This window comes from Schistocerca serialis, chromosome 11 (assembly GCF_023864345.2).
Source record: "Schistocerca serialis cubense isolate TAMUIC-IGC-003099 chromosome 11, iqSchSeri2.2, whole genome shotgun sequence".
Taxonomy (NCBI): domain Eukaryota; kingdom Metazoa; phylum Arthropoda; class Insecta; order Orthoptera; family Acrididae; genus Schistocerca; species Schistocerca serialis.
The window spans coordinates 32,336,736-32,361,994 of record NC_064648.1 but is presented as its reverse complement, the minus strand read 5'-3'; the positions used below and the strand labels follow the sequence as shown (position 1 = coordinate 32,361,994).

The 25,259-nt window shown below is 40.7% G+C and overlaps 1 protein-coding gene and 1 long non-coding RNA gene across 8 annotated transcripts in view; one reads left to right on the top strand and one right to left on the bottom strand.

Annotated features, from left to right (window-relative positions):
- LOC126427331 (zinc finger protein 708-like) overlaps positions 1–13,693 on the bottom strand; it is a 117,828-nt gene extending 104,135 nt beyond the window's left edge. For 2 of the 7 annotated variants that reach the window (XM_050089643.1, XM_050089649.1), the window contains exons 1-2: positions 13,561–13,693; positions 11,908–11,996 (exon numbers count right to left, since the gene is read on the bottom strand). The gene's annotated coding sequence lies outside the window, so the exon portion shown is untranslated. Of the gene's footprint in view, positions 1–11,907; positions 11,997–13,150; positions 13,400–13,560 lie in introns of those variants that run through there. The other 5 variants (XM_050089651.1, XM_050089650.1, XM_050089644.1 and 2 more) reach the window with 5 other exon arrangements.
- The window catches only part of LOC126427333 (uncharacterized), a 29,473-nt gene continuing 17,843 nt past the window's right edge, over positions 13,630–25,259 (top strand). Inside the window, exons 1-2 of the long non-coding RNA XR_007576635.1 lie at positions 13,630–13,769; positions 24,466–24,536. This is a non-coding gene — a long non-coding RNA (uncharacterized LOC126427333). The remainder of the gene's footprint in view (positions 13,770–24,465; positions 24,537–25,259) is intronic.

The following is a 25,259-nucleotide window of genomic DNA, read 5'->3' as shown; positions in this document are numbered from 1 at the left end:
CCACAAAATATCTTCGGTTCTGCAGAAGATTTCTAATTAGACAGGTTAGTTTATAGTCCTCGGTGAGGTTGTATAGCTTCAACAACAAGAGTCTGTGGTTGACAGTGTCCTAGGCGGCTGAAAGATCTATAAACACCGCTCCTGTTATCTGCCACCTTTGGAAGCCGTCCTCTATATGCTGTGTCAAATTCAACACCTGTGCTGTACAGCTCTTTCCTTGTCTGAATCCTGCCTGTTGAGGGATCAGTAATGGTTCTATCATACCTGTAATTCTTTGGAGGATCAACCTTTCCAATACCTTATACAAGTGGCATAGGAGGGAGATTGGCCTATAGCTTTCGGGGTCATCCCGGTCTTTCCCTGGTTTATGTATAGCTATAATTTTTGCTTTCCGCCAAGATTTTGGTATCTTGCCACTCTTGACAATTATTCATTAGCTCAAGTAGCCAGCACTTTGCGCCTGGACCAAAGTTCTTGATCTGTTCACTTCTTATGTCATCTACCCCTGCTGCTTTTCCGACTTTGCACTTATTTAGAGCTGAGTCGAGCTCATTCAAACTGAATGGTCGAGACAGAGTGTTTCCCTCTTGTTCGGGCTCCCTTTCCAGGGTTCATCTCCCGATTTTACTGGTATGATCAGGTTTACCATTTTTCAAAAGCTGGTATGCGATCTGGTCTGCCTTCACATTTGTATGCGTATTGGGTTGGGAGGGATCATTGTTAAGGTGTCGTAACAATCTCCAGGCCTTTTGACTACTTCTACTCATCTCACATTCTGTCATCAGTTTAATCCACTGTTCTCTCTTCACCTCAGAGATTGAGGAGAGAGTATTTTGCGCAGCCAGATAAGTCTCCTCGCTATAAGGGTTTTCTTCATATAGTCGATAGTATCCGTACAGCAGAGAAGCTGTTTCAGGTGTCACACCCTGCCGATACATTGTCCTACACCCTCTTGGAATTGATGCCCGGGAGCAATGTTTGACAGTTTGAACAAAGCTGTCATATTCTTCAGGAATAGGCCGCACAGACTTAATCTTCTTGTCCAGCATCTTAGCAAATTTTTTCCAATCAGCTCTCTTGAAATTGTATCTCCGTTTGAAATTCACCTCCTGTGGCCTTATTGCTGGAAGAACTTGACACAGTAGTGGCCTGTGTTGCGTCTTTGGTATGGGCGAGCACACTGATTTGGAGCAAAGCTGTGTGATGTCTTCACTCACAAAGAGGAGGTCAGGGTTAAATCCACGTTGCCACCTGCCACTGTTGAAGGAAGGGGGGTAGCTTGCTGTCATGTATAAGAGACAACTGGCAGGATTCAGCCCAGGAGAGGACTGCCTCCCCATTTTCGTCATCTTCAGAGTATCCCCACAAATGACTATGGCTGTTAAAGTCACCGAATACTACAGACGTCTTGCTGTTATGGAAGTTCCTGGGTGGTGTGAAGGAAAATGCAGCCGAAGGGGGCTTATACACAGAGGTAGCCACGCAGTTACTCAGCTCCACTGAAATGACTTCGATGTTATTTTCTACGGTGCAGTGAGCACTGATTATCTAAAGCCCTGGTCTTAACAAATATAACACTTCCATACTGAGAGTGCGGTGTTTCTGCAGCTAGTTTCATGCCCGGTATTTTTGGTCGTCTCTGTCGCTCATCTCTATGCGTCTCTTGTATACACAGGACGTTGCATTTTTTGTCATGGCATAGGTTGGATAACAGATGTTCTTTGGCTGATGATATGCCTTCAATATTTATAGATATGATAGTTAAAGGTGGCTCTAATAAGGACCATTTATTTCCATGTTATAACATGTTAAATATAGAAAGTTTAACTGTAACCAAGCAGCAGTTTTCTTTGCTGACAATATCAGTTCCAGTGCACAACTGAATTTAAAAATCTGTCTTGTGGGGTATGTATCATCAAGGGCGAACCATTCGAAGCGCCGAGCTAGCGGAACAGTACCGACCGCAAGGTCCAAATGAGATAAATTTGTCGTGGAGGCAGATAAAAATGTAGGGACCCCAGTGTTGAGGCAAACTAGACCCGCTTGGTGGAAGACGTCTAGCAATAGTGAGCCACGTGGACAAGGATGTGGAGATCCCCAAAGCGGGTGGTGGGCATTGAAGTCCCCAACCAGCAAATAGGGGGGTGGAAGCTGACCAAGAAGATGAAGGAGATCAGCTCGTGCCATTGGTGTGGACGATGGAATGTATACAGTACAAAGAGAGAACGTGTATCCGGAAAGGGAAAGACGGACGGCGACAGCTTGGAAGGAAGTGTTTAAATGGATTGGGTAATAATGGAGAGTTTCATGGAGAAGAATCATGAGTCCTCCATGTGCTGGAGTGCCTTCAACAGAGGGGAGATCATATCGGACGGACTGAAAATGAGGAAGAACAAAGCGGTCATGGGGACGCAGCTTTGTTTCCTGAAGACAGAAGATGACCGGCGAGTAGGATCATAAGAGGATCGACAATTCATCCCGGTTGGCACGAATTCCGCGGATATTCCAGTGGATAATGGACATAGGGTGAACCGAAAATGGAAGAATGTGACCAAGGGTGCTGTCAACTCAACGACTGCTCAGAGCTTGCGACCGACAGCATGGAATGGCATTCAGCCGAAGGCAGAAGATCCTGATCCATAGGTTGGTCAGGAGCAGCTCCTGCCACCAGCGATCGGCCGGTTGACCGGCCACCAGCAGTGTGCCTCGGCGACACAGAAGACGGCCGAGGGCGATTTCTGCCAGGTGGTGCTGTAGATGGGACATGCCTTGGCGGAGAAGGAGAGGAACTGGCTTTCTTTGTAGCCTTCTTGGAAGTATGATGTTTAGATGAAGGAGGAACCGATGGTTGGGAAGTTGCGGTACGTAAAAACTCTTCACGAGTATGCTCTTTTTTCGAAGTCGTGGTGTCTGTCTTTTGGGCTCGAGATTTAGCAGAACCCGACGAAGGGTGAGCCATAGAGTGGGCAGGCAAAAGTGGTGAGGTTGAACGGGCGATCTTTGCGCTGGCCGATCTGACGACCGTGGCACTAAAAGTGAGGTCGCAAGTCTGCGTGGCAGCCTCCGTTATTGGCCGAGGAGAAGCAAGGACAGTGCTGTATTTTCCTGTCTGAGGCATGGTGGGCTGTCGACTGGCGAATAATTTTTGAGCAGCAAAGGTCAACACCTTTTCCTTCACTCTTATTTCCTGGGTGAGCTTTTTGTCCTTAAAAACGGGGCAATCTCGAGAGGAAGCAGCGTGGTCACCCATACACTTGATGCAGCGAGGGGATGGAGGTGGACAAGCACCCTCATGGGCATCCTTGCCACACGTAACACATTTGGCCGGATTGGAACAGGACTGGCTGGTGTGATTGAACCGCTGACACCGATAGCAACGCGTAGGGTTTGGGACGTAAGGGCGAACGGAAATTATCTCATAGCCTGCTTTGATTTTCGATGGGAGTTGAACTTTGTCAAATGGCAAGAAGACAGTGTGGGTTGGAATGATGTTCGTGTCAACCCTTTTCATAACTCTATGAACAGCTGTTACGCCCTGGTCAGACAGGTAGTGCTGAATTTCTTCGTCAGACAATCCATCGAGGGAGCGTGTATAAACGACTCCACGCGAGGAATTTAAGGTACGGTGCGGTTCCACCCGGACAGGGAAGGTGTGGAGCAGAGAAGTACGCAGCAATTTTTGTGCCTGGAGGGCACTGACTGTTTCTAACAACTGGGTGCCATTCCGTAATCTGGAACAAGACTTTACAGGACCTGCAATTGCGTCGACACCTTTCTGAATAATGAAAGGGTTGACCATGGAGAAGTCGTGACCTTCGTCAGACCGAGAAACAACAAGGAACTGTGGCAACGATGGAAGAACTGTCTGTTGCTGAGACTCAGTGAACTTACGTATGTGAGCAGACAGAGTGGAAGGTGGGGAAACCATTGCGGAAGAATCCCCCATGATTACCGGCGTCTCCGATGGCGCGCTCCTCCCTTGTGGGGGCCCTCACTGAGTGCACGCCCGCCTTAGGTGTTTGTTCACACCTCAGGTCACACCTCCCGACAAACGGACGGAGGGACCAATCGGCACTTTCGGAAGGTATCAGCTCGGGTAATCACCCCTCCCTGGGCCTGGCCATTACCAGGAGGTACGTACGTGTCCTACCTGTCTACCCGGGGCGGGGAATTACGCGTTACCCCATCACCGGCTACGCATGGAAGTGCGTGGGTCGGCCTTCAGACACGCACAGGGAGGAAAAAAGGGAAAGGGAAAGGAAGAGGGGTCTCAAACGCCGCAGCGGAGAAAAGGGCAAAGAGAAGAGGGAAGTAAAAGAGAAGGACAGAGGAAAGACGAAGACTTGCAAGTGTAGAAAGCAAGGAATCTGTAACAGTTTCGAGCGTCCGTCTCCGGACGTAGGCACAAACCATACTCCCAGAGGGGGAGAAAGGGAAGGAAAGAGCCAGAGGTGAGCGGGGGGGGGGGGGGGGGGGGGGGGGCAAGATGGGGGACGGGGAAGGATGCGAAAAGGGAAGGTATGCAGCCCGGAAAGGAAGGAGGGCCACATTAGCTCGGGGTCCTGTGCTCGCTATGCATGTGTCCACAAAAGAGTTGTGGACCCCCTGGGCGGAGAGACTACTGTTTGCTCAGTGGGTGGAGGATAGGGAAGAAACTCTCAACAACGTTTGGTTTCCAGATGAGGCGCATTTTCATTTAGATGGTGTGGTTAACAAACACTTTTGGGCCACTGAAAACCCACAAGTGGTTCATGAACGACATTATGCTCTGAGGATTACAGCGTGGGCAGCAATTTCCAGTCACGGACTTACTGGACCCTTTTACTTTGAAGAAACTAAACAGTGAACGTTATTTGAGCATGCTTCGCAATAGATTCATTCCACAGTTTCTTGCTACTGCCTTGCTGAACAACACACAGTGATTCATGCAAGATGGAGCAAGGCCACATACTGCAAACACTGTGTTGGAGTTTTTACACGAGCATTTCGACATGCGGATCATTTCACTCAGGTTTCCAGGTTGCTTTAATGATGGACAAAATTGGCCCCTCAATAGTCCAGACTTCAATCCATGTGACTCTTTTCTTTGGGGGTACCTAAAGGAAAAAAATTTCCTGAAATGTCCACGTGATTTAATGGAGCTCAGAAGACTTATTCTTTAAGCTTTCAGTGAAATTAAGGAAGACATGTGCTGTAGGTTACTCACTAACTTCAGCGTTCCTTTGAAGAAAGTTAGGAAACGAAATGGTGGGCATATTGAGCATGTACTGAGTTCGAACAAATCTCCATGGACGGCTCTTCATTATAGTGTATGTTCCTTTCAGATTGTATCGACAATAAAGTTTATATTCAAAAACAAAATGGTAACACATTTTGTGCGCCACCCTATAGAAGAAGGGACTGGTTGGTAGGACAGGTTCTGAGCCATCAAGGGATCATCGATTTAGTATTGGAGGGAAGGGTGGAGGGTGAAAATCAGAGGGAGACCAAGACATGAATACACTAAACAGATTCAGGAGGATGTGGGTTGCAGTAGTTACTCGGGGATGAAGAAGCTTGCACAGGATAGAGTAGCATGGAGAGCTGCATCAATCCAGTCTTGCCACTGAAGAGCACAACAACAACAGAAGGGGTGGATGTGCTTTGCAACCAGTTTACAATACTTCTTTTGTGACACAGTGCCTCACACGAGCTCCACTGGACCCATGGGTGCCCACGTGTTTGTTTCCCAGAGTATAATGGAGGCCCCAACAGTACAGGAGTCAAGAGGCTGTTCCCTTTGTGGGTGACGGAAATGAACCCTCCCAAAGGCACGATCCCCCCCATGAACCATGGACCTTGCCGTTGGTGGGGAGGCTAACGTGCCTCAGCGATACAGATGGCTGTACCGTAGGTGCAACCACAACGGAGGGGTATCTGTTGAGAGGCCAGACAAACATGTGGTTCCTGAAGAGGGGCAGCAGCCTTTTCAGTAGTTGCAGGGGCAACAGTCTGGATGATTGACTGATCTGGCCTTGTAACATTAACCAAAACAGCTTTGCTGTGCTGGTACTGCGAACGGCTGAAAGCAAGGGGAAACTACAGCCGTAATTTATCCCGAGGACATGCAGCTCTACTGTATGATTAAATGATGATGGCGTCCTCTTCGGTAAAATATTCCGGAGGTAAAATAGTCCCCCATTCGGATCTCCGGGTGGGGGCTACTCAGGAGGACGTCATTATCAGGAGAAAGAAAACTGGCGTTCTACGGATCGGAGCGTGGAATGTCAGATCTCTTAATCGGGCAGGTAGGTTACAAAATTTAAAATTGGAAATGGATAGGTTAAAGTTAGATATAGTGGGAATTAGTGAAGTTCGGTGGCAGGAGGAACAAGACTTCTGGTCAGGTGAATACAGGGTTTTAATACAAAATCAAATAGGTGTAATGCAGGAGTAGGTTTAATAATGAATAAAAAAAAATAGGCGTGCGGGTAAGCTACTACAAACAGCATAGTGAACGCATTATTGTGGCCAAGATAGACACAAATCCCATGCCTACTACGGTAGTACAGGTTTATATGCCAACTAGCTCTGCAGATGATGAAGAAATAGGTGAAATGTATGACGAGATAAAAGAAATTATTCAGGTAGTGAAGGGAGACGAAAATTCAATAGTCATGGGTGACTGGAATTCGTCAGTAGGAAAAGGGAGAGAAGGAAACATAGTAGGTGAATATGGATTGGGGGGAAGGAATGAAAGAGGAAGCCGCCTTGTAGAATTTTGCACAGAACATAACTTAATCATAGCTAACACTTGGTTCAAGAATCATAAAAGAAGGTTGTATACCTAGAAGAATCCTGGAGATACTAAAAGGTATCAGATAGATTATATAATGGTAAGACAGAGATTTAGGAACCAGGTTTTAAATTGTAAGACATTTCCTGGGGCAGATGTGGATTCTGACCACAATCTATTGGTTATGAACTGCAGATTGAAACTGAAGAACCTGCAAAAAGGTGGGAATTTAAGGAGATGGGACCTGGATAAACTGACTGTAGAGAGTTTCAGGGAGAGCATAAGAGAACAATTGACAGGAATGGGGGAAAGAAATACAGTAGAAGAAGAATGGGTAGCTCTGAGGGATGAAGTAGTGAAGGCAGCAGACGATCAAGTAGGTAAAAAGACGACGGCTAATAGAAATCCTTGGGTAACAGAAGAAATATTGAATTTAATTGATGAAAGGAGAAAATATAAAAATGCAGTAAATGAAGCAGGCAAAAAGGAATACAAACGTCTCAAAAATGATATCGACAGGAAGTGCAAAATGGCTAAGCAGGGATGGCTAGAGGGCAAATGTAAGGATGTAGAGGCTTGTCTCACTAGGGGTAAGATAGATACTGCCTACAGGAAAATTAAAGAGACCTTTGGAGAAAAGAGAACCACTTGTATGAATATCAAGAGCTCAGATGGCAACCCAGTTCTAAGCAAAGAAGGGAAGGCAGAAAGGTGGAAGGAGTATATAGAGGGTTTATACAAGGGCGATGTACTTGAGGACAATATTATGGAAATAGAAGAGGATGTAGATGAAGACGAAATGGGAGATAAGATACTGCGTGAAGAGTTTGACAGAGCACTGAAAGACCTGAGTCGAAACAAGGCCCCGGGAGTAGACAACATTCCATTAGAACTACTGATGGCCTCGGGAGAGCCAGTCATGACAAAAACTCTACCATCTGGTGAGCACGATGTATGAGACAGGCGAAATACCCTCAGACTTCAAGAAGAATATAATAATTCCAATCCCAAAGAAACCAGGTGTTGACAGATCTGAAAATAACCGAACTATCTGTTTAATAAGTCACAGCTGCAAAATACTAACGCGAATTCTTTACAGACGAATGGAAAAACTGGTAGAAGCCGACCTCGGGGAAGATCAGTTTGGATTCCGTAGAAATGTTGGAACACGTGAGGCAATACTAACCTTACGACTTATCTTAGAGGAAAGATTAAGAAAAGGCAAACCTACGTTTCTAGCATTTGTAGACTTAGAAAAAGCTTTTGACAATGTTAACTGGAATACTCTCTTTCAAATTCTGAAGGTGGCAGGGGTAAAATACAGGGAGCGAAAGGCTATTTACAATTTGTACAGAAACCAGATGGCAGTTATAAGAGTCGAGGGGCATGAAAGGGAAGCAGTGGTTGGGAAGGGAGTAAGACAGGGTTGTAGCCTCTCCCCGATGTTATTCAATCTGTATATTAAGCAAGCAGTAAAGGAAACAAAAGAAAAATTCGGAGTAGGTATTAAAATCCATGGAGAAGAAATAAAAACTTTGAGGTTAGCCGATGACATTGTAATTCTGTCAGAGACAGCAAAGGACTTGGAAGATCTGTTGAACGGAATGGACAGTGTCTTGAAAGGAGGATATAAGATGAACATCAACAAAAGCAAAATGAGGATAAAGAAAAGTAGTCAAATTAAGTCAGGTGATGCTGAGGGAATTAGGTTAGGAAATGAGACACTTAAAGTAGTAAAGGAGTTTTGCTATTTAGGGAGTAAAATAACCGATGATGGTCGAAGTAGAGAGGATATAAAATGTAGACTGGCAATGGCAAGGAAAGCGTTTCTCAAGAAGAGAAATTTGTTAACATCAAGTATAGATTTAAGTTTCAGGAAGTCGTTTCTGAAAGTATTTGTATGGAGTGTAGCCATGTATGGAAGTGAAACATGGACGATAACTAGTTTGGACAAGAAGAGAATAGAAGCTTTCGAAATGTGGTGCTACAGAAGAATGCTGAAGATAAGGTGGGTAGATCTCGTAACTAATGAGGAGGTACTGAATAGGATTGGGGAGAAGAGAAGTTTGTGGCACAACTTGACTAGAAGAAGGGATTGGTTGGTAGGACATGTTTTGAGGCATCAAGGGATCACAAATTTAGCATTGGAGGGCAGCGTGGAGGGTAAAAATCGTAGAGGGAGACCAAGAGATGAATACACTAAGCTGATTCAGAAGGATGTAGGTTGCAGTAGGTACTGGGAGATGAAGAAGCTTGCACAGGATAGAGTAGCATGGAGAGCTGCATCAAACCAGTCTCAGGACTGAAGACCACAACAACAAAGGCACGATGAAGGTATCAGGATTCATCAGACCACGCAGTGCTCGGCCATTGTGCCAACATCCAGCGCCAATAGTTATATACCTATTTCAGTTGTTGTCGATGTCATGGCGTGGGTCATCAGCGGCACAGACTTATCATTAGAAGTGTTTGGAGCATTGTGCATTCAGACACAATTGTACTCTGCCCAGCATTAATGTCTGATGTTAGTTACACCACAGTTTGTTGCCTGTCTTGTTTTACCAGTCTGCCCAGCCTATGATGTCTACCGTCTGTGATGAGGAGTACTTGCCCAACCCCATAACGTCTGGCCATGGTCTCACCTTTGTTTTGCCATGTGTTGAAGACAACTGCCATAGTACTACTTCAACACCCGGCAAGCTGTGCAGCTTCCAAAACGCTCATACCAAGCCTTCAGGCCATCAAAATCTGCTCTAGGTGAAACTCAGATTGTGCGCATTTCCTATTTTACAACAAGACAAGATGCTCACTGATACTCCATGCAATGTGTGTGCGTCTGACGAGAAGGCAAGGTGAGATGCTATTGCTTGGATGAGTTTGTACTGATAGTAGATCAGTGATCATAATGTTTTGGCTGCTGTGTATATGGATTTAGTATTATGACTTCCAAGTGGATTCTGGGCAATGCCAACGGAACCATTCTGCAACATTTGAGGCAATTGTAAAATGCATCAATTTATTACAAGGGTGTGCCAGAAAATAATGCCTCTAAAATTTTGATTCTGTTCTTAATATCAGTTGTCATGCATATGACACTGTTGATGTTACCACTTTGCTGACAAAGTATGCAGCACCCTCCTGATGAACAGTTCTGAACTGCAGGGTGTAACATGTGTGTGTGTGTGTGTGTGTGTGTGTGTGTGTGTGTGTGTGTGTGTGTGTGTGTGTGTGTGTGTGTGTGTGTAACTGTTTGCAGAACTTAAAGAACACCTTCAGGGACTCAACTTTGATAGTGATGAATTAGTGTGAGCGTAGGTGAGGCTGTGGGTCTGCCAACGAAATCAAGCATTCTACAGTGACGACACCGACAACCTGGTGTCTCACTGGGAGAAAGGTGTTCAGTGCCACGGTGACTATGTTTGAAATAAATATACAAACACGAAGAATAAATATACAAACACGAAGAATAAATATGTTAAATATTAAGTTTGTTTTAATTAAAATGCTTCAATAATTTCCGAATAGAAATTTTGTGTCATTACTTTCCAGCATGTGCTCATGCCCAAAATATACACCAATTAAAAATTAACATTTAATTAATTTGGCAAAGAAGGTGGCTTTCAACTGATACAATGTTAAGGTCATAGGGAAGTTCAGTTCATCAACTAACACAGCACACAGAGTATGAGAAGACTTCTTGTAGGTAAAAAGTTACGTTATGGGCACCATTTGGATGTTTTGGTTAACATTAGGCTGTGATACTGATCGATTTGTTACCATATCCTTTACTTGGCTTTCACATTTCTAGACTTTGTCAGCTCACAGCCACACTGCCACTTTTGAACATAGGCTAAGCCTTGAGATGCACTATGAATCAGACTCCCTCTACAACTAATGTTACAAGGGGGGAGTGGGTCTAGAACCACATTTTAACCTTGTAGCCTTTGAATAGTTCTCCAGTTTAGGTCCAAAGTCAATGGATCTTCAAACTGCTTTTCATTTACATGATGTGTGTTGTGCATACATATCATCCTGAATGCCAAACCATCATTACATCAGGGGTCAAAGCCAAAGCCTGAACTGTGTTGGGTCTAACCACTCTTTTACTGTATTTAATAAAATTTAGTATATTTATTTTCCTATCATTTCCTCACAGTGATTGTTTAGGATTACTGTTGTGATAATGCTTGTCAAATGAATTGCAAGCTGTTCACATAGTTTGTATAATCTATAATGAAGTACTCACATATATTCAAATGCAAATGCTGCATTAATGCTATCCCAGTACTTCTGCAGTTGCACTCAAGATGGATGTTGAAACAGATTTTTTCAGCACAGATAGTTCACAAGTAGTTTGCGTGATTGTATCAGTGTGCTCAATTCTCATTTGCAGGATAAAAATACTAGTGGCACCAAGTGAACTTGTTTGCTGCTGATAGGTGAATACCCTACAACCGGTTGCACTACATCAAATTTCAAGTGACATGTATATGTAAGATTATTTACACCAGTAACTGTAACATTGTGACAGTTTCACAAACAATATGCGTAACAATGTGCAGCAAATGCAGAAAGTGGTTATGAACAAACCTGTCAATATTTGATGTGTAGCCCCATGGCTTCATCAAAACTTTGCTGCCAACATACAAATTCATTCTGCTGTGTAACAATTTATGCTTCCATGTGATATTTGTCTGAAATTTAACTTTACTGCTGAGAGTTCTACTTACAAATGTTTCACATATTCAAAGTAAACAAAATGTACTTCTCAGATCAGTGACCATCCGAATGTCACTTCAAAATTTTGTCATTCAAAAGAAGTGTATCAGAGCAGAATATACCCACTTTATGGCAACCAGTTTATCAGTATAATTGGGTTGTGCATTAAAAAAAGTTTTCCATGTTTACTAAACATTAAATTGAAACTCTTGCTCAATTCTATGTGAGGTTTAATACAACGCTTATTTCAATGCACTGTGCAAAATGTCATATTTAACACAGTAAGTTCATCATTTTAGTAAACCGAATTATTCATGTTTCCAGCTGTATGACATCAATTGTATGTATTCACACATCACACTGCACACAGAAATTAATGAAACCCTGTTAAGAAATACAAGTAAGCTACTTACTATGAAGTGTAACTCAGTTTGTACTTCATCAGTTTCATCTTTTTTTATCCACTTAGTTGGCTCCTGGTCCATCGCTTCAGTTCTACAGTCTGAAAAGAAAAAGCAATCAGATAAGAAAAGTTTTTGGCCCACTCAGTTTCCGTTTTTACGATGAGGTATAGCTCAAAGGCAGTATTTTCACTCATATATTGCGTGCAGTAAACGGGTGATTACACAGGAAACAGATTCAAAGTGGCTGAGGAAAAGTGTGTTCACTGATATAAACTCATTCACATTTTGCAGGTCATGAAGAGTGAGAACAATCATAAAATAACATGCAATGGAAACTGAGCATTTAAAGTTGCTACTGCTTCTTTGTAACACTGGCTCATGGATACCATCCTGTTGTGACAATTATGGAAGATGTGTAATTTTTTGTGCATGCATTAACTTCAGCATTTCAAACAATCACAGCAGTCAATTGATTGCAGCGATATTACTTAATAACATCAAATATTTCATTCTATACTTGGTTCATTGTGTTAATTTCAGTGTGATAGGGACATGAAGAAAATCCGGACATACGGATTGTTTATCAGTGAATATGCATTTTCAACATAGGCATTACCTTGAAACTTACTTCATCTGTATTCATTCACGGATGTATGCTCAGTTTACAGGAAGCGTTATCATTTTAGAATCTTTACCTGCTATTAAAGGAAACCAATACCTGCACTGTAGACTGCACATTGCAATGCGGAGGTTCTCATTTTTGATTACCATCAAGATTAAACATTGGTTAGCATTTTCTAACAAAACTGATTTACTGAAACGACATCATACTAACTGTGAATATGATGAATGATCTATTGAGTTCTGATGACATGTAATGCTTTATGTTAGACAGATTATAGTTAATCTGTACCTTGTATTCCGCCAGTTCGTAATTGATGTTACAGTACTCTTATACAGAACTCCATTAAAACCCACACACTACAACAAACTGGTATTTACATATGATTACACGAATACTAACGACACGAATAATCAAAGCACAGTGAAAACTAACAAAATGCAACAGAATTGCAGCATTTCCTTTCATGCGAACATACTCAAACCATGAAATGATGTAGTAACTGTGGGCACTTGAAAAAATGCTTACGTTAGCCCTAAAATCTGGAGCCGCTGAATGTCTACATCACATCACAGAAAATTATCATCACAATTTTATTACTGCTAAGTATGTCAAAATAACCGTACTAACATTGACAACCTTTGAATTTCACTGTCCGCCTTTTCTCGTTAGCCACGAAGTATATGACGAGATTACTTCGTAGACAAACTGCTCCTGACAGCACGTCACACACTCAGCCGTTTCTTTTACGAAGATACACGTAGCGATTTTACCGGTCAGGCCAAAAACAAGCACAAACAACTCAGGTATTTAGTTGTTATGAACATAACCTGAAAAATTACAACATTCACACACCGTCACCAAGCACACTATAGGTGATGTGATCACAATTAAATACAGAATAAAATCTCATCCTTATGTACCCATTAAAAATTAAAACATAAAAAAGACAGCAGCCTCAAACAGCAGAGTCATCACAAGATATTCGCGAACTATTACGCTCATCAAACTCAACTGTTACTGTGATAGAAATTAAGTACCATGTTAATTTACTTCCGAAACACATTTCTTCACATACTCTTGTTTGCAGTTTATAAATATCACACACAAATTTCCACAACACCACGAAGTTGCTGCTGACTACAAGGTACATGAAGGGTGACAGTATCGCAGAACCAGTAGATGCATTCAAAACCAGCGTGAATCTTGTCGCTCGTGTGGCCAACAGCAGAATTTTACGTCTTTTTCAGTGAGTGTTACGAGATATGTAATTAATAGTTTTTTTCTGTATTTTCTATAGTATTTGCGTGCATTAGTGTGAAATAGACTTGATAAATTGAAGGTTTCAGTTTTTATTTGCGTCTGAATAGGAAAAGCGGACAGCTTCGCGTGTACGCAAACGTTTGTTTACATTTAAATTACATTGTTAAATGCGAGGGATCATCAATTAAGTAGTGCACAATACTCAGTATTTACGTTTATTAGTGTCATTTAGACTCGATACATTGAAGATAGCAGTTTTTATACATTTTATTAGGTCATTTTTCGCGTGTACGTGAACGTTTGTTTACATTATAAATACGAGGGTTAATCAGTTTAAGTTAGTGTTGGATGCTCAGTATTCACGCTTATTAGTGTCATTTAGGCTCGTTACATTGAAGGTAGCAGTTTTTATACGTTTTATTAGGAGAAGTGATACTGACGGTGAACTCTAACGCCACTTGCATACGTTTGACTAGCGCAATCTGCGAGCGTTAACGGTTAAGTAGACGTAAAATACGTGGTAAATTAGTGTTACACTAAACTGTCTGAGTAAATCAATGTTACAGTAAAACTTCTGAGCCCTTCTTACATACGGTTTAGTCAGCAGAAAGCTAATACTCTCCTCGCCGTCTGCTTATTTTCCTTAGTTTGTTGTGGGCATTAGTGATCGTGTACTGTGAGCCTATGGGTTCCTATAAAGAAGAGCTCGTATTTGTGCTTTTCATTCTGAACTCTTATTGTTAGCTAAAGGTTTTGTTTTGTACCTGCATCTGTCAGTGTACAATACTCAGAATTTACGTTTATTTGTGTCATTTCGACTCAATACATTGAATGTAGCCGTTTTTATAGTTTTATTAGGTCATTTTCGCGTGTACGTAAACGTTTGTTTACACTGTAAATGCGAGGGATAACCAGTAGGTGCAGTTTACCGCTGGTTACTGTTTAACATTTATAAGTAACATTCACTAGATAGCCCCTAGCAGTATACTGTAGGTCACTGTTTTTTCCTGTAGTATCCACTTGATAGCCCCTAGCAGCAAAATAAGCACCAGATCTAGCTTCTACCATAAATTTTTATTGTTTTTCATTGTTGAGTGTCCTTTCTGCCACCTAGAGTGTAGTTGTTAACCTTGTGTGGCAGTAGGTTTCCTTAAGTTTCTTATAGTAAATCACATATTAGCTAGATGGATAGGGACTGTGTCTGTTGTGTGCGGATGCAGGAGGAGTTAGCCACAGTCCAAATGCAGCTGGAAGCTTTGTTGGCGACAGTCAACTGGCTCCAGAGTGCCACCTTGAGGTGTGGTGGGGATGGGGTGCCTGGGGCAGCCTTTGCTGTACTAGATGTGCGGGGAGGGGGGGCGGGGGAGAGATGTCACAGCTCTCTGTCACTGAGCCGACCTACACTAGTAACATAAAACTGTTTATTTGCTGCCATTAATCATCAATGAGGAAAGAAGTCAACAAAGCTAACTCAAAAACTTCATAAAAATAGCTGAAAGCATTACAAAAACACACACATGGAAAAATATCCTAAATGTAAAACCAAAATGAACTCCCAACACTGAAAAGATAGTCAACAAAAATGTAATAAAGGAGAAATTTTTAAAAAGAAAATCTGAAACTAAATATAATGTGTCATTTCTTATTAATGTGCTCTATTTGTATGTATACAGTCAGTTGAATAAAGTTGAAAAAAGGTTCAAGTCATGGCTGTGATACAAATTTTAATTAATTTCTTCATCTTCTATCATTATTAAAGATAAAGCTGAGACCCATACACCTCAAGGAAACTTTAAAACCATCAGTTCACGAAATGAAAGAAAATGATCTGTTTTATGCCCAATTGTGCAATAAAATCTTCAAAGAAATGTAAATCCAAGTGTATGAAACATCTTTATTGATTTATGAATATTTCAATACCATAAACAGAGGATCATTTATAATTTTTGTCTGTCTGATGCAGTGTATGCGGTACTTTCACTCCTGTGCACTTCACACGTGTAAAACAGACATCAAGGGACTCCAAACCTCCTGTTTGTGTATTAGTCAGTACAGTATCTTCTCTGAAAAATAACATGAAGAATGACAGAGAGCTTGGATCATTCCCTGGCTGATTGCTGTGTCCTCAGGACAAGTCTTCAAATGCATGATTAAGTGGACTAAAATGATTTTTTTTTCTAGTCAAATTTGTCACCACCCTTTCTTCCTCGAACAAACTATCAATTACATCTTGTAGACACAAGACTACATGTTACACTTGTTGAGGTACATGACTTCAAGACTGTCATGGTCAGAATCTGTGGAGGAGCTACCACTTGTATCAACATCGAATAATTCATCCCCACTGTCATGCTTCATATCTTCATAATTTCTTCCTCAATAGAATGGAACAACAACAACAACAACATATTCAATAGAAGGGCTGAAGATAAAAACATTTGGATCAACAGAGGCGTCCGATCCCACCCATCGGCTTTGATCCGTGACGTGAGGATGTTGTGATGTGTGACGTCATGACGGTGTGGAGTTTAGTTTATGAGTGTGTTGTGTTTGTAGCTGTCATCTTGTTGCAGTTGGAGGTGTCCTCAAGTGGCGTGTGTATGGTCCGCGTATTATGTGGTGTATTGGGTTCATTTGGTTATCACTGCTTGAAGTGTGCATTTATCGGTCATGACTGTTATAGAAGAACAGAACTTGGTTTCAGTGAGTTAAGAATTAAGTTTGTGTTGTGTTTATGTTATTGTGGTGTCATTTGCTGTTTGTCGAGTGGTAATTCATTTAATTTAATTTGTGGCTTCTTTTGTTTGGTATGGATATGTCTTCTAAGTTTAATTGGGTTAAGGTTGAGGGAGAGGGGGGGCTGGTTTGTTTTGGATGTGTTTTTGTTTGTTTGTTTGCCGGAGGTGGGGGGATTGTGGTTGCTGACCTAGTATGTAGCGCTGGAACTTTTTTGTGGTAAGTAGCCATTTTTTTGGATCTATTGTTTGCATGTTATGATGATTGGTGGGGTATTTGTGTGTTGTTGGGTCAGTGTTATTTACTGCATGTGTTGGTGGTTGGTGTTTTGTTATCAGCACTTGTGGTTGATTTATGTATCTTAGGGGAAGTACTTTATTTCAATTTTTTTGGTATCGTCAGTTGTATTTGAGTTATATAGGTCAAGGGAAGTGTCCGATTCCAATGACTCGTCGTAGCTACGTGTTTTGGTATTGTGAGCTGCTGTTGACCTATATAGGTCAAGTGAAGTGTCCGATTCCCATTTTTGATGGTATGTGTAGTCGCAGTGTTGCAATTTTTCTAGATGTCAATTGTTCTTTTGTGGTATCGGCAATTGTGGTTGAGCTATGTAGATGAAGGGAAGTGGCAGATTCCTGTGAATATTGTGCATGTAGTGGAATTGGGGAAATTTTTATTGGTTTTATGTTGTCTTGTGTGTGTGTGTGTGTGTGTGTGTGTGTGTGTGTGTGTGTGTGTGTGTGTGTGTGTGTGTGTTTAGTTTGTCCCCACCCAAAAAACCCCAATTTCCCGTGCTGGTCCCGTTAGTTTGATTATATTTATGGATTTTGTAATCGTGTTTACATAATGACCTGATAGGCGCCATATTGGAGACATTGTGAATAGTCGTGTACGCCATATTGGTGACGTCATTGGTCAAAGCATACGGGTGGAATCGGACATTTCCGTAATCCCAAACATTTTTATTCTAATTTTGATGAACAGTAAGATGAAGTAAAATTGAATGCAGTGAAATAATATCGTAGTAGACACAGTACTACTACCAACTTAGTAGCCAGAACTGTGAGAAACTGCTAAAAAATAGGTTCAAAGAAGCTCTATTGTGCACTTAAATACATGAACAGTACACAGCTGCCTGCGAAGTTGCACATTTGTACTTGTCAATAGTGGTCAGGGGGCAGCAGGATGGCTTAAGTTAACTCATCAATAACATTCAAGGAAAACCCACAAGCTGTGCTTAAACTCATCAAAAGCACCTGGTGACCGGCAGAACATGAAGACAGCACTCAACAACAACAGTTAAAGGACTAAGGACAGATGAGACAGTGGCTGGCCAAGAAATATATTTGGAGGGTAGGCCCTGAAATTGTCATTTTGTATGTAGCTCAGTTGGTCAGTTTCATACTGTGTCATGTCCAAAAACAAATGTGTCCATTCATAGTAGTGAATCATATTAAAAAAAAAACTGTGTTAATAAAAACCAAGTTAAGGAAAAACTGTAGTGTCCTACGTTTTCGAACCGAGCATCACAAGAAGTGAACCAAGTATGGCTTATCCCTGGACAATAAGAATAACAATAAAGATGATGATGATGATGTAGTATTCCACATTAATATTAAAGGAAATAATTTTCAACAGACAAAACATCATGCTGCATTAACTGAAGCCTTTGTCATTCGAAGGAATTAATTAATTCATTGTACATGTGCTATGCCAATCAATGATATCAATTCATTTTGAAATGTGAATTGACCACCTAGTATCTGTTAATGAGTAACTTTGGTGGCAACCACTGAACAGTGCAGCTAGCTGATAGTAATAATTTGAATCTAAGCTTGCTTGCTAAAGAGACTTGATTTTGTAACCCCAAATATAGACTCACATAAGTGCCAAGAGCGGACATTATCAACAAATATTGACTGCAATATCAGACAGTTCTGTGTCGCCTCACTTTCACGTAGTGAAGAATTCTGCCTCGGCATAGAAGAAGGACATTACAGTTTCGCTGATCTTGGAAGTGCCAGTAGGTAGCCAGAAACCACACTTTTGAGAGTAGTTGTTCGCTGATGAGACTTGTATTCTGGAATAAGTTCATCAGTCTGTTTCCGTTTGATCTTGCAATTTCTCTTATTTTGTGTAGAGCTGATTGCCAGTTTTTGGCTGCCATTTTCACTGGCATTTGTGTGTCTCAAGTACCATGTGCTCCCTTTGTTAAGTTTGTGGTTTCCAATAAATACGAGTGGAGTTTTGTGTAGATTTATTTTGGGCCTTGCCACTTTTTCAACATTTTGGAGGGCTCTTGTATTCTTGGAAAGTCTGTCTTGTCTTTATGAAGGATCCTATGTTGTCAGTGTAAGCTTTACATTTCACTGTAGTGCCGGGCAACTTGATTCCAGTAATGGTGTTGGTTTTCCGCTGCAGGGGATCCAGGTCCATTGCAAATAATGCCACTGAGAGTGGGCAGCCTTGTCTCACCAACCTCTGAACTTCCATCAGTTTTGTGTCACGGCCGTTTATTTATGGCCTGGAGGTGGTGCTCTTAAGTATATTCGTTATTATTCAGATGAAAGAGTATCCAGGCATAGTTTTTCTAGAATCTTGTAAAGATAGCCGTGGTTCACTCTAGTGAAGGCCTTATCAAAGTCCATCGGCACAATCGCAGCATCGAATTTGTTTACTGCTGTAATGCCTATGACTTCTCTATATTCGGCTAAAGCCTCATAGGTGGCCCTTCTGGGCACGGCGCATGTCTGGTGAGGGTGTATCATTTCCTTCATCAGCACTTTTAAGTTGTCTGCCATGCATTGTGCTGCTATATTGTAGTCAGTGTGATATGTCTGTAATCTTCTATTTTTCACAATGCTGCTTTCTTCAGCATTAAGATAGTGTGTTACTTTTTGAAATCTTCTGGTATTTTCTGACCACCAATCACATCATTTATGACTGGTGAAGATGTCCCTGACGATATCCCAGTACATATGGTAGAATTAAATGGGAATCCCATGTATCCTGACAATTTTCCAGCTGTGCTGGATTTAACGGTGGTATGGACATCATCTTTTTCCATACTTCTTTCCAGGTTCAATTTGTCTTTGTCCGTCAGAATGATGTGCAAGATCTATAGGAGAACAGTTGGCTGAGGTATTTATGTACCTGCTCCAGGATTTCTGGTGTTGCTGTTGTGTTGTGTGCACCAGAAAGTACTTCTGTTGAAGAGTCTCAATCTAAGATAAAACGTGCTGTACCCTGTTTACCTAGAAAACATCAACCCAGTCACATATGTTGTCTGATACCCATATCACCATACTTTTGATAATAAACATTGGTGCAGTATTAAGTCGAATTGTTTTTATAAATCAGGAAATATTCTATCTACCTTATTCCCTCAATCTTTGTCTTTGAGGATGGTATGTGGAGTAAAACAAATAAATAAATACAAAAAAAGTGTAGGGGGGTGTTGTGTGATGGAGGTTTTCAGAATTCGTGCTTGTTGGTTTGGAGGAGGTCATTCTGCTTGAAATAACTGTAAATATTTGTAGAGGTGTTATACCTCAACAGCATCTGAGTGTTGGTCCATAGGTTCAACTGATTGCCACAGTATATCTCTTTTTTTATTTTTAAAACCAGTTTTAATATAATATTTGAGTTTCCTTTAATACCTGTAGTATTTTTAATTTTCTTATTTGCTACAAAGGCTACACTTGTATCTGTAATAAAACATACGGCATGATTTTAATTCCATTTGGTCTGGATTTTTTCAACGCTTCTGATAACCTTTCTACGTATTATTTGGTCTTAATTAACTCCTCTTGCAACTCCACTAACCTAGATCGTGATCCCAGAGTTCTGCAGTTTATTGTCACTGTTTAAGAAGTTGTAGAGACATTTGTGTTTCTAAGGCCCAAGTGATCAAATGCAGAAGTAGCTGTATGTACCCTGTGGTCTGAGGCTATTGCCCGAGTTTCCTAAGTACAATTTTATATATTCAGCATTAGCCATTCTGTATAAGAGTATAACTCTTGATTCTTTAGATACTTTGGAAAGTTGAGGCGAAATTGACGTAAGATAGCACTTATACTGTGCATGCTTTTAGTGATGACATAGCATCACGCTCAAATCTTAACGACTTTTTTTCCATTTATGGACTTCTTTTTTACTTTCTGCTCTGTTGTGGTTAATATAAAATTAGTACCAGACCTAAAATTTTGACAGAGTTAAGTCTCTTCTTGGAAAGTTTTGTATTGAAATTTCAATGCAAGCGAGAAAAAGTTTATTTTCTACCAGTTATAAATTTTCTCTAGATTATTTATTAATGTACCATAAACCTTGTTATAATGTTGTATTTTTTATCTTATCTTGTGTCCTGTCTTACATTTGTAACTTATTTTACATATATACTCCTCTGCTTCATTGTGTGCAGTAGTCTGTTACATAATATCTTACTTATTGATAGTAGTAGTTCCTTTTATCCTATTACTAATTGTTTCACCTCTCCATTCATTTGTTATTTCAAAATAACTTCTTTCTTTTATAATCCCATGTTAAGGGTTTCAGAGTCTTACATGCTTACAGATTTGTTTCGTTACATTATTGATTAACAGAAAATTACTCCTGAAATGTTCACTTTCTGTACAGAATGATTCATATTTTGTGTACATGGTTTGAGTTACACTAAAACAAACAGAGTAGTGTCAGAAATTTGACCCCATGTTACTTCTACAGTAATTGAAAAAAGGTAGATGAAATATCTCATGTATAAAATTTACTCTGTGAGGTATTGATTGATACTGTTTTTGGAGATAGCAATATTATGTAGATCAAAATATGGAGTGACATATGTACCAGGCACATCAATGCTGCCCCTAATGCATTGTGTGCATTCTATGGTGCCAGTGATGAAAATGAAGTAGCGAGGCATGTCATTATTGAGAAATAGCATCTCATATGAAATGGCAGTCAATTAGATACATTGTCATGATGGTTTTTCAGTCTAGTAGGCAACCTGATAAGAAAACTATGAATAATTATGCTGGAAAAATCAAAATGGTTATTATACAGGGTGTTACAAAAAGGTACGGTCAAACTTTCAGGAAATATTCCTCACACACAAAGGAAGAAAATATGTTATGTGGACATGTGTCCGGAAACGCTTAATTTCCATGTTAGAGCTCATTTTATTACTTCTTTTCAAATCACATTAATCATGGAATGGAAACAAACAGCAGCAGAACGTACCAGCATGACTTCAAACACTTTGTTACAGGAAATGTTCAAAATGTCCTCCATTAGCGAGGATACATGCATCCATCCTCCGTCGCATGGAATCCCTGATGCGCTGATGCAGCCCTGGAGAATGGCGTATTCTATCACAGCCATCCACAATGCGAGCACAAAGAGTCTCTACATTTGGTACCGGGGTTGCGTAGACAAGAGCTGTCAAATGCCCCCATAAATGAAAGTCAAGAGGGTTGAGGTCAGGAGAGCGTGGAGGCCATGGAATTGGTCCGCCTCTACCAATGCATCGGTCACCGAATCTGTTGTTAAGAAGCGTACGACCACTTCGACTGAAATGTGCAGGAGCTCCAGCGTGCATGAACCACATGTTGTGTCGTACTTGTAAAGGCACATGTTCTAGCAGCACAGGTAGAGTACCCCGTATGAAATCATGGCGGTGAATTGAGGAAGTACAGTACATACTGATGAAACTAAAATGAGCTCAAACATGGAAATTAAGCGCTTCCGGACTCATGTCCACGTAACATCTTTTCTTTATGTGTGTGAGGAATGTTACCTGAAAGTTTGGCCGTACCTTTTTGTAACACCCTGTATAACCTGCTCTCCTATTATAACGCCTTAGTATCATCACTATGGTGATAGTTTTCTGCTTCATACAAAAGGTGAAAAGGAAAGGATTAAAAGGGGAAAAGATAAAAACGAGTCATTCCATGTCAGATAAACACAGAAAAGTACAATTTTCAACCTGACCTATTTCAATATTCATGAAATTTGGTGTGTTCATTGCTTATGACAAGAGAATGAAAAATAACAAATTACAGAATTTTAGCACAAGTAAGACAGGAGTAATGGCCACTTGAAGCTCTAAAAATGTGCTGATAATTCGACAAGTACTGCTGACAAAAACAGCTGAAATTTCCATTCTAATAAAGACGCAAGAGTGAACCAGGTAATTTTGGAAAGGTCTTGAAACAAGCTTTTCAATGATATGTGAGATTGCCATAGTTGAAGAATGTACACAATTAACATCAGTGACCTTGACCTTTGACCTTGAACATTGAAAAACATGCCACCTATGAAACTGATGAAATAATATATTTTCTTCTTCATGTTACACTGTACAACAGCAAAAAGTCAAGTTGGGGTGATAATGGGTTTATGAGGTATTAATTAATACATACAGGAATGTGTTGTTCATGCAAAATAAATTGTGTTCAGAGTCTGACAATATGACACAAAGCATTGAAAAACATGTTTATTGTTAAAAAGGTGGTGGTCTAACAATGCACTGGAAGGTAACATTGTAGGCGGGCCATTAACAACCTAACAAATGTTGGATGGTAGCGTGCCTGCAACGTGTACACAGATAGTTGCTGCAATAGGTCTTGTGTGTTGAAATTACACAAATCCACCTGGAGATGAAGTTTGAGATCATCATGTATTGCTGTAACCCATTCAGAAAAGATGGACACAGCAGATGTAAGAAAAATCTATGTAAAGTGCAAATGCGGATGATTAGTGGCATAATGACAGATTACAAAATATGTGGTAAATGTAGAAAAAAATTAACTCAGGGTCAAGGGTGGGTGGCCGACCCAGCTACATTGAAACACGTGGAACCCACAAACCTGTATTGCTCCTCAGATGAATCACACATCTGCAGCCCCAAAAGTTGCTTTAGATGCATTAAATGATAGTTTGTTATCTCTTGGCAAGTCCCCAGTGAAAAAGAACAGACTGGAAAAGAAAACATATGTGCATAAAAACATTGAGCAAGTTCTGAGTTATTGCAAAGTAAATACATACCTAGTGTGGAAAAAATGCAGATTATGAAACAAATGTTGAATCGGAAATGGTAAAGCAATTGAAAGAGAAATTCAGTACCAGCACCGCAGACAGTGAGAAGATGCAGATGCTGACACATCTTCTGAAAAGTTGGAGATTTCGAAGGATTGAAAATGAATTTGGATCCTCTAACTATTTAGTGAGAAAAGCAAAACAAATGTGGTATCTTAGAGAATTCCAAGCCAAGACCTACATGTGTCTTAAGTGAACAATTGTGAATGGTGTCATATTCTACAACAGACATAATAAGCCACTATTTGCCTGGGAAGAAGGATTTTGCTTCTGTTAATGAGCATGGTTTCAGGGATCATACACAAAAATGACTAGTGTTGGGAAACCTGCATTAACTGTATCAGGCATTCAAAGATGAAAACCCAGGACTGAAGATAGGACTATTGAAATTCTGCCAGTTGTGACCCAAGAACTGTGTTTTGGCTGGTGCAGGCAGAGTACCATAGCTGGTAGATGCGCAGACAATGGGGCAAGTGTGGGGAGATCCGTGGTGGTGGGCCTCTGGGCAGGCACTGTAGGGTAAATACTGAGTGCTGGAGGGCAAGTGCTATTCTAAACTGAAGCCTACACTCACATGTTTTGTAAATATTAAGAGAGGCCCCTCATGCCCACATTTGCATGGTGCCTGTTCAAAAAGATTTGTCACCTCTTCTGTGGTTAGTATCCAAAAAGAATTCCACCGAAAATACAATGATTAATTTTCTCCTTGTTTGTTAACCATTTGTAACTTTCAGAGAAGTGTCATGAATGGGGAATTTTGAGGAAAACCTACACATTTCTCTTGTTGCCATGTTAAAATATGCTTCTTTTGCCAAAGAGTTTACACAGTCTAACCTCACTAACGTGTTGTGCAGACGCAGTTGTGAGAGAATCCTTACACAGTGGTTCATTAAATTTATCAAGAGAGGAACTGGTGAAAACTAAGGTGAGCATTTTATGAAAAAGCACATCCACAGTATGAAATAAACATGTAATGAGTTCATTTATGTTGTTCCAAAGCCCATACGATTTCTTGCTTCACCAGCTGTTGATGGCTCTTAAAAATAACATTCCTTCACTGGAAATGTCTGTAGTTAGTGTAACAATATGGTAGATAATGAAGAATTACATAATAACCGTATGGCAAAATACTCTCCTGTTTGTGTACTTTTTCTTTGTCAAACTCTCATTTTGATATCTCAAACCATTTATGAAATATGAGGAATGTTCTGGATATATCACCTTAGCTTTATTGCTGGCACTGTGTGACCACAAATGAGTATGCTACATCAGATCAATTTTCTCGAGATTGGTGACAATTACAGACCTCCACCAAGTTTGAAGAAAAATTCAATATGTTAGCTAAATTTCAATGCACAGCAACATATTATGTAACCTGCACCGATCACAAAGTCATAGCGACACCAATTTTTCATTGCAAACTTTTTCGAATTTCGTGCTGTGTCTTACTTCCACGTAAATATCATAACAATTATGACCAGTAATGAAATGTTGGGCACCTCATAATGAACCTGACATATAAAGCTGCAAGCTGTAAAATCATTTTAAAAAATTGCAGGGCATGTGCCTCGATTATGTCATCACCGACCGGCTGAAAGATCAACGTAGATTGAAAGTTCTTCCAGTAACTGACTGCTAAGAGCTTGAC